This window comes from Protopterus annectens, chromosome 8.part0 (assembly GCF_019279795.1).
Source record: "Protopterus annectens isolate FY-2018-M chromosome 8.part0, PAN1.0, whole genome shotgun sequence".
In the NCBI taxonomy this organism is placed as follows: domain Eukaryota; kingdom Metazoa; phylum Chordata; order Ceratodontiformes; family Protopteridae; genus Protopterus; species Protopterus annectens.
Window position 1 is genome coordinate 842,144,613 of NC_056741.1, and position 14,522 is coordinate 842,159,134.

The following is a 14,522-nucleotide window of genomic DNA, read 5'->3' on the forward strand; positions in this document are numbered from 1 at the left end:
TCGCCACTCCTTGGGTACATATCCTGAGGTGAGGCTAAGATTAAACAGCTGTCCTAACTGTGGGTTTAATTCCTCGTTGAGTTCATGAAGCACACAGCCGGGGACACCATCCGGTCCCATGGATGCTGTGTTTTTGCCTTAGTGAGGGCAGTTCTCACCTGGGCGTTGGAGATGTTTGGGGGCTACAATCCTCTGGAATAGATATCTCTCCTTTTGGGGGGGGAGAAGTTTGCACTGAACCTGTCAGCCAGTATGTTAGCAATGTGTGTAGGTTCAGTAATTTTCACATCATTTTGAACTAATTCTGAGCATATCTGGGAGTTTCCTCCTAGGTTTCTAACATAGCTAAAGAAGGCCTTATGATTGTCTTTAGAGTCCTTGGCGATTTTTCTCTCAAAATTTGCCTTGGATGATTTTATGAGAGCTCTTAGTTTTTACTTATAATGATCAAAGGTGTCTTACCTTTCAAGGATTTTGCTCTATCTTGTAGTAGCTTCCTCCTTTTGTTGTAGAGCTTGTTTATGGCTGGGGTCCACCAGACTGGGCGCTTGCCTTTGGTACAGAGAGTCTTAGTTTTGTTTGGGATTGCCTGATCCATGCAGTCCTGTAGGTGCTGGTAGAAGGCATTTGTAAGTGATTCAGCGGTTTGAGTAATGTTTACCACTGGCTCAGGGGCCTTAAAGGAGACCACACTAGTTTTTAGAAGTGTGAAATCAGCTTTTGAGAAGTTTTTCACTGTGGTCTTTTTTGTTTCAGGTGGGGGCGGGATGAGGACCTCCAGCGAGATTAGTTTATGATCTGATCTCACCAGTGAGGGGTATACTTCCAGTGTTGAACATTTTGATCCCATGTTCGTGATGATGAGATCAAGTATGTTTTCTCCTCTTGTGGGGATGGTGACTAGTTGTTCCATGGCATTTGAGTGTATGAACTCCAGGAATCTTTGGGTTAGAGTGTTCAGGCTTGAGTAGTGTTCCCAGTCTATATTAGGGTAGTTGAAGTCACCTAGTATGATGGTGTTTGGAGATACATTTATCCCCTCCAATGTTTTCAGGAAGGCCATGTGAGGTTCCTGAGTTTGAGAGGGTGGCCTGTAACATGCTACAAATTGCAGAGCAGTCTTGCCTATGGTTAATTGCACCTGGATGGTCTCCGATGCATCGTGCGTTGCCACCAACCTTGAGGTGTGGGTGTCCTTTATGAATATGGACACCCCCCCCCTCCTTTCTTGGTGTTGTCCGGATTTTGGGGCCGGAACGCATGATATGAGGTGAAACCTGTTAGTGCTGGGGTGCTCTCAGGAGCCTTGAACCAAGTTTCTGTCACAGCACAGACATCGATGTTCTCCATATTGAGAAGGGCCTCAAGTGCGTGCATCTTGAGAGTGAGACTTCTGGCATTGAGCAGCATTACCCTTAGTTTTTTTCCTTTTTGGTGTTCTAGGGTGGTAGGTTTAGAATTTGAGCCTTGCCTAAAAAAGGCACTATGGGGGTGGCAAAAGCCTTTGCCAATATCCGGAAGCCCAGGGGTGACAGGTGCAAGCCGTCCCTTGCGAAGCAGCGTGGCTTGTCCAGCATGTCATCCCAGGCAGACAGGCATTGGATCCCCTTTGAATGACACCAGAATTTAAGCCAATTATTAAAGCTGATCATCTTATCACTGTATTGTGGCATCATTCTAGGTGAAGGTAGGATACTGCTCAAGGTCTGGGTCATACCTGCCTGGGCTACATAATCAGAGAGCTCTTCGATGTCCCTTTTCATGTAGTCCAAGGAGGTACGTCTCAGGTCGTTGACACCAGCGTGGACAATGACCGAGTCGTACTTGTACCTGCTGTTGAGAGACCTTAGTGCTTGCGTTATGTGACGGATTCTAGCGCCCGACAGGCAGCTTACTGCGACCTTCTCCTTACTCAGTCTGGTGAGCGGGACGTCAGTGTGTCTGACTATGGAATCACCAATGACAAGTGTGTCTGGCATTTTGTTTGGCCTTAAGGGCTGTGACTGTTTGACACTCTGACTGTGTGGTCTATGTGTTGCATGTGTTGGGTCGTGAGGTGGTAGTTGTTTGGGTGTCTGCTTTGGTGGCCTCTGCTGTTTTGGTAAATTTTTGATCAGAGCCTCCGAGTATGTCTTTGTGTGAGTATGTGTAGGATTTGAAGTTGTGATGGTACCATGTGTGACTGGGTATGTATTGTGTGTGGTTACCTTCTCCTCCTGTCTGGTCTTGCCAGTCCTATGTTGAGAGAGCTCAGCCTCCAGTTTGGCCGTATAGTTGCATCTCTCGCATGTATTTGTGTTTTGTGGGAGAAGGAGAGGATTGTCTGTGTAAAATAATCACCCTTGGTCAAGTCTCAAACCCAGAACCCTGTCAATTAGAGTATAGTCCATTAGCCCACTAGGCCACTCAGTACTTCTATCTGTCCTCCTAACAGGGATTCTAGGACGATGGATAAATGTGGGAAACGTGTCTTTTCGTCAGTGAACTTTGCTGTACAGCCCTACAGTTACTTGGTTCACTTTACTAGGTTGCAGAGGGATCTGATCAAAGAGCTTTCAGATTGCCTTGAAGGAGCAGTAGCTGATGGATCACAAGATACAGTTTCTTCCTAGTCCGCCACCAGACATTCTATCACTAATGCTTCCATGCATCTCTTTTCCTATGCAACGTTTGGAACATGCAGGGCAATGGGTTCAGGCATATCTGTGAGAAGGCAGGCCTAGATGCGCCTTTGCAATTTTGCAGAACCTTTTAAGTCTTTCTTCTTGAATGCTCCTTTTGATGGCACATCTCTTTTTGAGCCTAAAGTGAAAGAGACACTGACTAGGTGTAAACAGGAAAGTAAGACCCTGTCTGCTGTGAGCATATTTTTGCACACCTCAAAGACCCTAGTCTGAAGGTCAAAGGGGCAGCAGAAAGATGTGGTTCAGAAAATCACGGGGTTCTTTTCAGGACACTTGTGGTGAGAGTTCCCCCAAAGGCAGAGGGGGGAACAGTAATGGAAGATGCTGCCCTTGCAGCAGAGTGCGTCTGCAAAACCAGGGCTCCAGATAAACGTTCTTTGGTAAGCCCTTCCAGTAATCCTGAAGGGAGGCCTGATTGCTTTTTCCAGAGGCAATTGGAGGATAACTGTCTCTGCACCTACTGCCTGGCAAAATGTAAATGACAAGTGGATGCAGGACATCATATCCAGGGGCTATCTTATCCCCTTTTCCCAACCCCTTCACACAACCAAGAGGATCCTGGACGTTCAACCCAGTCAGCGGGAATGGGCAGCTATTCAAGTTCAAAAGCTGCTCCACAGAAGAGTCATCCAAGAAGTCCCACCAGGCCAGATAGTGTCCAGAACTTACTCAAGGTTCTTTTTAGTTCCAAAGAAAACAGGGGACTGGAGATCTATTCTGGATCTCAACAAACTCAACAAGTCAGTAAAAAAGGCAAAGTTTTGGATGGTCACGGTTCAGTCCATTCTTCCTTTCCTGGAAAAGAACAATTGGATGTGCTCATTAGACCTTCAGGACGCGTACTATCACATAAAAATAGACAGGCGGTCCAGAAGGCACTTGCGCTTCCGGCTGGGGGACAGTCACTACCAGTTACGAAGTTTGCCCTTAGGACTCACTACTTCCAAGTGCATGGCAGTAGTAATAGTTCACTTGAAATAACAAGGATTCTGGGTGTTTCCTATCTAGACGACTGGCTCATCACTGCCCCAACCAAGCATCTTCTTATTTGGGCAAGAGACTATGTTCTAGATGTTTGTGCACTCTTAGGAATCACGGTAAATCATGAAAAGTCATCTGTAGAATCCACACAGAGCCTCAAGTTCATACGTGCAATCCTGCATACAAATCAGATGATAGCAAAGCTGCCACTTTCAGGATTGACAGCAGTCAGATCCCAGGTCAGACTATTACTTCTCAGGAACTCGATACCAGCTCGCCTAGTCTTACAGACTCTCGGTTCAATTGCCCCAGCAATCATTCTAGTTCCATTGGCATGTTACCACATGAGAATACTCCAAATTGCTCCAATCAGTGCAGTGGTCCTTCCTAGAGCTTCTCATGTCCTTCGAGATTCACCTCATCAGGCTTTGCAAACAAGACCTTCTCTGGTGGCTTCAATCTGATTAGGTGACTCAGGGTCACCCATTTGTTCTTCCACAGCCCAAGACCAAGGTGACCACAGGTGCTTCCCAGAAAGGGTGAGGGGGGCATTATCTGGGGAAGGCACTCCAAGGCACCTGGTCCCCCATCAAGGCCAGTCTGCATTTGAATGTCCTAGAAATGAGAGCAGTACTTCTGGCATTGCAAGCATTTCAGGATTCTCTCCCTCAAGGGACCATTGCAGTGCAGTCAGACAGTATGTTGGTAGTCTGGTGTATCAACAAACAAGGGGGAACCAGATCGTAACCCCTATGTCAAGAAGCTCTTAGGGTTTGTCAATGGGCAGTTTCGTCCATCCGTTTCCTGATAGCAACGCACATCCTAGGGATGTCCAGTGTGATAGCAGACAAACTGAACAGGACTATTCTAATGCCTCATGAATGGTCTCTTAATCAAAGAGTTGCAGAGATGATTTTCCATCGATGGGGCCAGCCTTGATGCAACCTTTTCACCTCACCAGTGAACAACAAGTACAGCAACTATTTTGCCCTAATTCCCCTCTAGGGTAGTCCCCAAGGGATGCACTCCTCCATGATTGCCCCCCCCCCAGGACTTCTGTATGGCTTTCCCTGTACCCCATCAATCCCAACCTTCTTACGGAAAGCCAATCTGTTGACAGAGACATTAATCCTAATTGCTCCCTACTGGCATCGACAGATTTGGTTCCTCTTCCTGTGGCCTCTTCTTCTGGAGGAACCTTGGATTCTGGACCCAGTTCCAGATCTCCTGTCACATCCAATCGGAATGGTTCATCTGAATTTAGACTATCTCAAGTTGACAGCTTGGCTGCTTCAGTTCCGATATTAGCCAGGTAACCCTTTCTCTCTTCACCTGTCCAAAACATTATTCTTTCATCTCAGAAATCCTTCACCTGTAAAATTTATTGCAATAAGTGAAAACATTTTGCTTGTTGTGTGAAGAGTCTTGGCATAGACCCCTTCACCACTCCTATTCATATGGTCTTGAATTTTTTAGCACAGTTTTTTTTTTACTGAAGGTGCAGCTACTGTTAAAGTACAATTAGCAGCCATACTGAATTTCTATTCTGGTGAAAATGGATCTTCATTGATTTCTCACAAACACTGCAAAGCCTTTTTGAAAGGAACAATTCTTTTAAAGCCCCTGTACAAAGACCTTTGTCTACCATGGGACTTGACTTTCATTCTAAGCATATTATCTGCTTCCCGTTCGAGCCAGCAGCACACTGTGACCTGAAATTCCTGTCGTGGAAGACCTTTTTCCTAGTGGCAATCACATCTGGTAGAAGGTTTTCTGAACTGCAAGCCTTATCTCAATCACCTTACTTGATTTTTTACAAGGATATAGTCTCCCTCTGTACTATACTGTACCGTGGGACTTAACTTTCATTCTAAGCATATTATCTGCTTCCCGTTCGAGCCAGCAGCACACTGTGACCTGAAATTCCTGTCGTGGAAGACCTTTTTCCTAGTGGCAATCACATCCGGTAGAAGGGTTTCTGAACTGCAAGCCTTATCTCAATCACCTTACTTGATTTTTTACAAGAATATAGTCTCCCTCTGTACTAACCATTCCTTTCTACCCAAAGTGGTTTCAGAAAATGCATTGAATCAGTCTATTGAGTTGCCAGTTTTCTTTTCCAATTTTCAAAATAAAGGGGAGTATTTTTTACATTTGCTAGATGTTTACAGACATTTATGTTTCTACCTTCATATGACACGGGATTTTAGAAAAACTTATCAGTTGTTTGTAGCCTTTTTGGATACTAGAAAAGGTCTCCCTGTGTCCAAGGTGATTTTAGCCAAATAGCTTTGTCAGTTCATTTCTTATATTTACCATTCACAGAATGAGCAATTATCCAGGCCTGCTAAAGCTCATTCTACTAGTGCTATGGCTACCTCTTCTGCCTTCCAATCCAGGGTTTCATTGGACAATATGTGTGTGGCAACCACATGGACTAGTCACCATACCTTTATACCTATATACCCCAGGGATTACCTCAGTGTCACTGCTCAACAGAGGCACAGCAAAATAATGGGTATAGTTCCCCATACTAAAGGGGTGGCGTAAGCCACAAAACTATGGGCTAGGCTTGTAAATGCCCTCGGGCAGATAGCCTAGTATGAACCTATGAACCTATGAACCTCATTACAAATTGAATTTGGTTCCCAGGGGTAGAACTGCATTTGGATCTGTGGTCCTAAGGAATATTCTCCCTTAAGCCACCCAAGATACAGGATGATAGGGACTCTGTCCCATCTGTGAGGATAAGGCGGAAATTGACAACATCACATAAAGAAGTTATGTACTTACCATATCCTTCCATGTATGTTGTCCTTTTTCACCTTTTCCTCACAACCCACCCGCCAACCCCCTAATGAGGCTTTTGATGGATTGAGATGGCCTGGATTATACTTTCCTTTTTTATTCAATATTACCTTGCAATGGCTTTGATTCCTTTCAGAGGACTATGTATATTTTTCATTGCTGTGGGGATCTTGCTTTCCTGTTCTTTTCAGTGTATGTTTATATATCTATATTTATATAGCTATATTGATATCTATGATCAGCAAACAGATCTGAGGTAATGCATGAGGTGCATTCAAAGTTTGTGACTACGAGATTTGGTAATGGTAGAGTCAGATTCGAGGGTAGGATCTGAACCCAACCATGAGGAAAAGGTGAAATTGGACAACACACATGGAACGTTATGATAGTGCATAACTTCTTTTTGTCATGCATTGCTTATATCGTTTTGTTCTTATTTAATAGTTGAGGGTAGTTCTGGTATTGATGTAATCTTTCATGCTTGCAGTACCATGTAACACATCTATATGATGCCCACAAATCCATGTTTTATTATCTTTATTTATTTGTATCACACCTGTAGCACACCCTTGTGCTCCTTATTTTATGAGCCAGTAGTGTGCATACCTTGCTTTTATATGTGTCAATTAATTTTTAAAAAGCATATGATAACGTAGAGAAAATGCCAGACACTTGTACGCCACAAAGGCACATTCTGACAGTCTTCCATAAGTATATTGCACTAAAAGTATATGCATGCTCCCCCAGTGTAGTCACCATTTCTTTACTGGTGAAGTTTTATCCTTGTTTTCTTCATATGCGATAGGTAGTCTCTCCGTATACCCACAGTACAGCAGTGTGTGTTGTTTCAAAATTAATGCTGCATGTGCAAAAACACTGACTTGATATAAGCTGAGCAGTCTGCCAGTGTGATTATGTTACATCTGAGCTTCAAGCTTCTTATGACTGGCCCCAGTCCTTCCTGTAGCTTCCACCCACTTTCATAAGTTTGTATGTTTAAAATATTGAAGTAACGCTTCTTATTACATAGTAAAATGTATGTGTTTTCTAAGTACAGTGTGTCTAGACACATGTCAGGAAGATAAGGCACAGTGTGTTGTGTAGTATTGTAGTCTCGTAATTTGTTACTGCCTTGCAACCCCTTCTGTTTATATTTGTTTTAGCATTGTAGAGAACTAAATGGTAGAAGTCTGCATTTTTTTTCAGGTAAAGCATCACCAGATTGATGGGGATCCATTGAGATAGTTTCCCACCAGTGTTTATGGTAAGTGCATTCCCATTTTATCATTCAAGTCTTTGTAACATATCATGAAACCACATATATACTGTGCAAGTACCAGCTTCAAAATGAATTAAAAATATATCCAAGGTTTATTTCTTTATAATAGAGTCTAATTGCTATGGTCTGATGTGTTCAGGTCTGGAGAGAAGACACGTTTTTGCTCTGTTTTGCATTCCTATGTAGATTGGATTTTGTAAACTGTCTGCAGCTCAGTATAGAAAGTATGATGATGATATTGGGTTTGTTTAATGATGTTTAGAGTATGTAGCTTTGTGGGATTAGCAGTGTATTAGGAGTTAGGCTTCCAGACAAATGGAATGTGTATTGTTTACAAACACAATAAGCAAAAGGAGACCTAAAACGAAATACTGTGACGCTCCAATTGGTACTGTTCTCATGAAAGAGAACATTTTTCTCCATCTCGCAGTCTGCTAGTCAACAAAAAGTTCTTTACAGCCATTCAGATAACACTGAAAATTGTACAGTGTATTTATGGCAGATGCATGAACTGTGCAAGCCAGTCCATCCTATTACAGACAGCACTCTCCAATGTTCATAACATCCAAATTAATCTTAAAATTTGAGATGGTTCAAAAATGCAAAGAATGTACTCTCCTGTCTAAATTGTGTCACTTTTTATTAATAAAAGCTGGAGGTTAAAGTGAAGGCAGTTATAGTTGCATTCAAAGGAGCATGTTTGGTTTGCATTTAGAGAGCTGTACTTCTCATAATCATCTTTTTTTTTTTAATTAAGGATTGCGTAGATGTGGTGTATGGGTGATGGGAAGAGTTCAGGTACCATGTGCTATATGCTTTTATTAGTAAATAATTGCACTACAAAAAAGCTAGTGTTCTTGTATTCCAGTCACAGCTACCTAATCCAGAACAAGCAGTTTGCCCTTTTAACAAACATTACAACAATAATAGTGAAACTCACTGTTAAGAGCTTCTGTTGCTTCATACACTAAGGATAGCTATGGTTCTTTTCTTATGTACTCCAAAATCACTGACCTGGTGCTATCTGTTCATTATTGATAACAGATGGGTGTAAGATCCCACCTCGGATCTTAGCTGGCACTGAAAGGCAGCTCCTGACCTCAAGCTCCTCCCCTTCCAAAGGTCCCTTGCTACCTACAATCCTCAGATCTCATTTGCCGCAATTTCAAAATAGACGTGTTCCTGAAGCTTTTGTTCACCCTTTTCAGACAAGTGCTTTTTTTCTATTTTTCGGGGTCTGTCTTTTTCCCTTTTTATTCACCTACCTACTTACTTCTTCCTAAGTAGTCTCCTCCCGGTAGCTTTTTTGAGTAGTTTATTAGGTCCTTCCCGGGTTTTTTCTATCCCTCTCTTTTCTCTGTCTAGTGTGTTTACTGCATAGGAGAGTCACATCTGGAGTTTGAATGTGACATCTTCACCGGATTCAACCCCAGGGCTCTCCTAGAGAGTAGGAACAAATTTCTGCTGAAGGGGCTTGCTAAATGGGGTCCCCTGGTCTCGGGTTTTCCTTCTAAGCCTCCTTTGGATCCCAAGAGGAAGTCTTTTTCCTCTTGGGATTTGCCCACCAAAACGCCAAGGCTGTTGGATCATAGTTCCCTGCATCCGAGTCCAGCCTCTGCAGCTTTGGATCTAGACTCTTCAGCTCCAAGAGCTCTAGCTTCCCCTATTGGATTTGAGTCCTTGGAGCCTCGGAGGTCCTTGGATCGGATCCAACCCGACCTAGACCACCCTCAGATCCAAACCCTCTGTTGGATCTGACTGTGGTTCCTCCTAAGTCTTCAGATCCGACCAGACCCTTGGATCTGACGGTTTTGTCAGATCCAATCATTATTGAAGACCCTCCTGCCACTCTAGGAGATCGGATCCAATGGTGTCTAGCAGGCCTCCTTCACGAGACCATAGGCTATCAGCTAGATCAGGCTATTCCTCCCTATCCTCCCATTCCACAAGGAGTCTGCTCCCCTCAGACATGAATAAGATGATGAAGAGATTTCTCAAGACTCAAATCGAGCTGGGCTTGTTGCCATCCACTGGCCATTTGCCCAGGGGGACCTTCACCATCCATAGAACTCCTCTCTTCCTGACCGACCCATCTGGGTTTGGTTCCCAAGGATCAAAGCATCCCTAGAGAGAGGCCAATGGTGTCGGTATTGCTTCCTTTCCCACATTGTCTGGGTCCCTGGCATCAGCAACGTTGCCCTTGAAGCTGGTGATGCCTCAGCCCCACGAGGTCAGTGGGGGGTCACCTGGGAGAGGGGTCCAGGCCAGAGTTTTCAGACCATTCCCTCCCTTTGGGAGCCTCTGATTTAGACAGCTCTGGGCCATTATTGTCTGTGGACAGCGGTGGTATGTTTGGGTCCTGCCTTCCTTCCCTGTCGGCAGTGAACGGTTGGGATGAGTGGGAGCCTCTTTCAGTCTGTCGGGTTTCCGGGCAATGGAGAATACTATCTCCGGATGGGCAGCTGCATCTACCTTGGTTCTAGATCCTCCCCAGCCTCGTTCGACATTGGGTAGCGAGACCTCATCATCCTACCAGGGTCAGCCCTCCCATGAGCATCTTCAGACAGGCATTACCCCCATTGGGGTCCCTTCCTCTTCCAAGTCCTCCCTGGAGCCCATCGTGGAGAAGCCTCCCTGGAAGAGGACGTGCAAGAGAAGACACTTGACTCTCCTTGAGAGTCCCTCACTGAGGACATGGATTTTGAGGAAGGAGACTGGTTCCCCAGACTTCCGTCTGAGGAGGTATCCTTTGGGGACATCCTTGAGATCCTTAAAGAGCGAGGTGGTTGATCTTCCCCCACCCTGTCTTCTGAGGAATACGTGTTCCTGAAGGTCTTTGGGATGGGCCCATCTTTCACCTGGCTGTCTCCCCATGCTGATGAGCTTGTCCAGCTCATTTCCAGCAGGGCGTGGAAGGAGCTGGACACAATAGAACCTCTACCTAAACAAGCCGATAAATTCCTGAGTCTCCCTAAAGATAAGACCTTTTGGAGCAAAGGCATTCCCGTTGATGCCATTGTGATGGCTGCAACTATCAGAAAGGAGCTCGCTGAACACAGCTCCATGGTCCATCCTCCGATCAGGGAGTCTTGGGTGACTGACCGATTTGGGAAGTGCTTGTTTGCCTTGGCTGCATTCAGACTGAGAACAAAAACTACATGGCACATTTTACTCGGCTGCAAAGGGACTTGGTATCAGAACTCTCCACTTCCTTTTCTGAGTTGGTGTCTCCGGAGAGTCTTAAGTTAGTCTCTCCAAAGGTATCTACTCTGACTTCCCTAGCTAATGCCTCAATGAGGTTGATCTCTAATGCGGTGGAGGCCACCTCTCGAGTGGTGGGTATGGGCATTACTATTAGTTGTCATGCCTGGGTTCACCTTTGTGGGTTTGCAGAAAACTTCAAGGTGTCATTTACTAATGCCTCTTTCAATGGGTCAACACTGTTTGGTCCCTCAATCAAAGAAACCGTAACCCGTAGTAAGCAGGAGGGAAAGACTCTGTCCGCAGTCGGGATCAAGTTTTCTACTCCCCATCGATCTTTTTCCAAGAATCAGAGGGGTAGTAAGAAACTGTGGTTCCACAGGTCTCAGTCTTCCTTCAAGGATGCTCCGCAGGAATCCTCTTCTTCTGGCCGGGGAAGTGGGTTTGATAGCAGACACCACCCCAGAGGCAGAGGAGGTCTGCAGAACCAAGGCTCCTGGGAACCCTTTTCAGAGAAGCCCCCTCAGCGTTCCTGAAGTGCTGCTTGGCTGTCCTGTCTTGCAAGCAGTTGGGGGTCAACTCTGCCTATACACACTAGCCTAGACATCTATTACCCTTAGATTAGTGCGTGCTAAACATTGTATCCAGGGGATAATGCATACTCTTTTTTTCAGTCCCCTCCAACTTAAAAGTCTCTCCCGGAAGTTCCACCCCACCAAAGGGAGTTGGCCCTCTTCGAGGTTCAAGCCCTCCTTCAAAAAAGAGCCTTCCAGGAGGTCCCAACAGGAAAACGAGGGTCCAGAACTTACATGGGCTTCTTTTTGGTGCCCAAGAAAACTGGGGACCTATGTCCTATTCTGGACCTCGGTGTTCTAAATTTGTCGGTCAAGAAGTCAAAGTTCTGGATGGTCACTGCTCAGTCCATTCTGCCGCTTCTGCGCAAGGACGATTGGATTTGCTCAGTGGATCTCAAGGATGCGTACTATCACATAAAAATTGACAGACGCGCTCCAAGAGATACCTGCGCTTTTGGCTGGGGGCCAGTCACTACCAATTCAGAATTCAGAGCCCTGCCCTTCTAACTCACCTCAGCCCCTGGGTGTTCACTAAATGTATGACAGTGGTAGCAGCCCATCTCTGGCTGCAAGGTTGCCAGGTCTTTCCATACCTGGACGATTGGCTCCTCACAGCACCCCCAAGGCATCAAATCACTCTGGCCACGGATTATACACTCAGTCTGTTTCAGGACCTAGGCATCACAGTCAGTCTGCCCAAATCTCATCTTGTCCCATGCTACTGCCTGGAATTTATTGGGGTCCTTCTGGACACGGTGTCAGAGACTATACAGCACTTCCCCTGTGCAGAGTCAAGATGATTCAGGAACAGGTCTGTCGTCTCCTGGATCTGGAGCATCGCTCCATACATTTAATCTTGCAAGCGCTCTGCTCAGTGGCAGTGGGGATTCAGTTAGTTCCTCTCACCAGATATCACGGGCAAGTTCTACAATGGGCCTTTGTGGTGAAGTGTTCAGCCCACCTTCATCCCATGTCCATGACTGTCAGGATTTCTCAAGTCTGCAGGCGTCACCTTGCTTGGTGTCTCCAAGCCCAAGCCCTTCTTCTAGATAGACCCTTTTGTCTTCCCCAATCCCAAACCATTGTGACCACAGACGCCTTCCTTTTGGGGTGGGGGGGGGTATTATCAGAGAAGGACTGTCCAAGGCACATGGTCCCCTTTAGAGACCAAATTGCACATCAGTGACCTGGAGATGAGAGCATTCCTTCTAATGTTGCAAGCCTTCCAAGACTGCCTCTCGGGACCATTCCAGTTTAGATAGACAACGTGGCGGTGGTCTGGTACATCAGCATACAGGGGGGAACATGTTATTATCCCCTGTGCAGAGAGGCCACGAGAGTGTAGGAATGGGTGATGCCTTCCAGGTGCTTTCTTCTTGCAACACACATTCCAGGCAGTTCCAAAGTGTTAGCTGACAAAATCAGCAGATCTATCCTGAGTCCTCATGAGTGCTCCCTGAATCTGTCAGTGGCACATCAGATATTCAACCATTGGAGTCTCCCCTGCTGCGATCTCTTTGCCTGTCCGATCAGTCACAAATGCAGCAAATACTTTGCTCTGATCCCCCAGTGGGGGAGTTGCCCAGGGACGCTCTGGTCCATCGGGTCTTCTGTATGCCTATCCACCAATCCCCTTATTCCCACAATCTCGCAGAAAGCTCATCATGTGAAGACTCTTCTCATCCTCATTGCCCTCCTACTAGCCTCATCAGGTGTGGTTTTCCCTCCTTTGGTCTCATCGAAAATATCCGGCCTTGGATATTAGATCCAGACCGGATCTCATTTCCTATCCATGGGGCCTTCCTCTTCCCAACCTTCAGTCTCTTTGGCTGACTGCTTGGTACCCCCAGTTCCAGTGATTATAGCCCAGTCCAGGCTTCCTTCCACAGTTAAGGACATTATTTTGATTTCTCAGAAGCCTTCTAATAAGAAGGTATATTCCAGTAAATGGAAAAGGTTTACTATTTGGGCTCAACAGTGAAACTTGGATCCTTTTTCGGCTTCTATTTCTGACATTTTGTTGTTCCTGGCCTCTCTTTTTCAACAAGGGGCTAGTTTCTCTACAAACTTCAATTGGCTGCTATATCCAACTTCCATTTAAAAGAAAGTCCCACTTTCTCTTCTAGGCTGTGCAGGGCCTTCCTCAATGGGGTCTTTTTGCTCAGAACTCCTATCAAAGATCCTTCCCCTCCTTGGGACCTCACTCTGGTGCTACAGTCCTTGACAAAACAGCCTTTTGAGTCTGCGGCTACCTGCAATCTCAAGTTCCTGTCTTGGAAGATGCCCTTTTTGGTGGCTGTTACCTTAGCCAAGAGGGTCTCCAAATTGCAGGCTCTTTGCTTTAAGCCCCCCCTTCACAATTTTCCTTAAGGATAAGGTGTCTGTCAGGACCAATCCTTCCTTCATTCCTAAGGTAGACTTAGAGGCTAATCTTAACCAGTCGCTTCAACTTTCTGTCTTTTTCCCAGTTTTTCAAATAAAGGGGGATATAGGCTGCATTGTCTGGATGTACATAGGCAGTTACATTTTTACTCGAAGAGAACAAAAAATTTTCGAAAATCCGATCAACTTTTTGTGGCCTTTTTCTCAGGCTAAGTAAGGTCAGGCAATTTCCAAAGTTTCTATTTCTCATTGGATAGGTAGCTGTATTGGTTATATTTATGAGAGCAATCACATGGCGCTATCTAGGCCAGTTAAAGCTCAGTCCACTAGGTTGGTGGCCACATTTTCTGCATTCTTGACAAGGCTTTCCTTATGTGATATTTGTGCTGCAGCCACTTGGCCTAATCCACATACCTTTGTGGCACTTTTTAAGTTGGACTTGGTGTCTAGGGGCAGGGTTTCCCTTGGTTCTTCTGTGCTCTGGCATATACTTCCATGAGACCTCCAAGGGTTGTTGGTAGCTGGGGACTCTGAACCATCCATGATCAATAATGACACAGACAGCACCAGATAAAGAACTATGTATTTACCATAACTTGAAATCTGGGCTGT

The 14,522-nt window shown here is 45.4% G+C and overlaps 1 protein-coding gene across 3 annotated transcripts in view; it reads left to right on the forward strand.

Moving 5' to 3' along the window:
* Positions 1-14,522, forward strand: part of LOC122809098 — a 1,918,481-nt gene that overhangs the window by 496,781 nt on the left and 1,407,178 nt on the right. For all 3 annotated transcript variants that reach the window (XM_044080326.1, XM_044080325.1, XM_044080327.1), the window contains exon 3: positions 7,680-7,737. The gene's annotated coding sequence lies outside the window, so the exon portion shown is untranslated. The remainder of the gene's footprint in view (positions 1-7,679; positions 7,738-14,522) is intronic.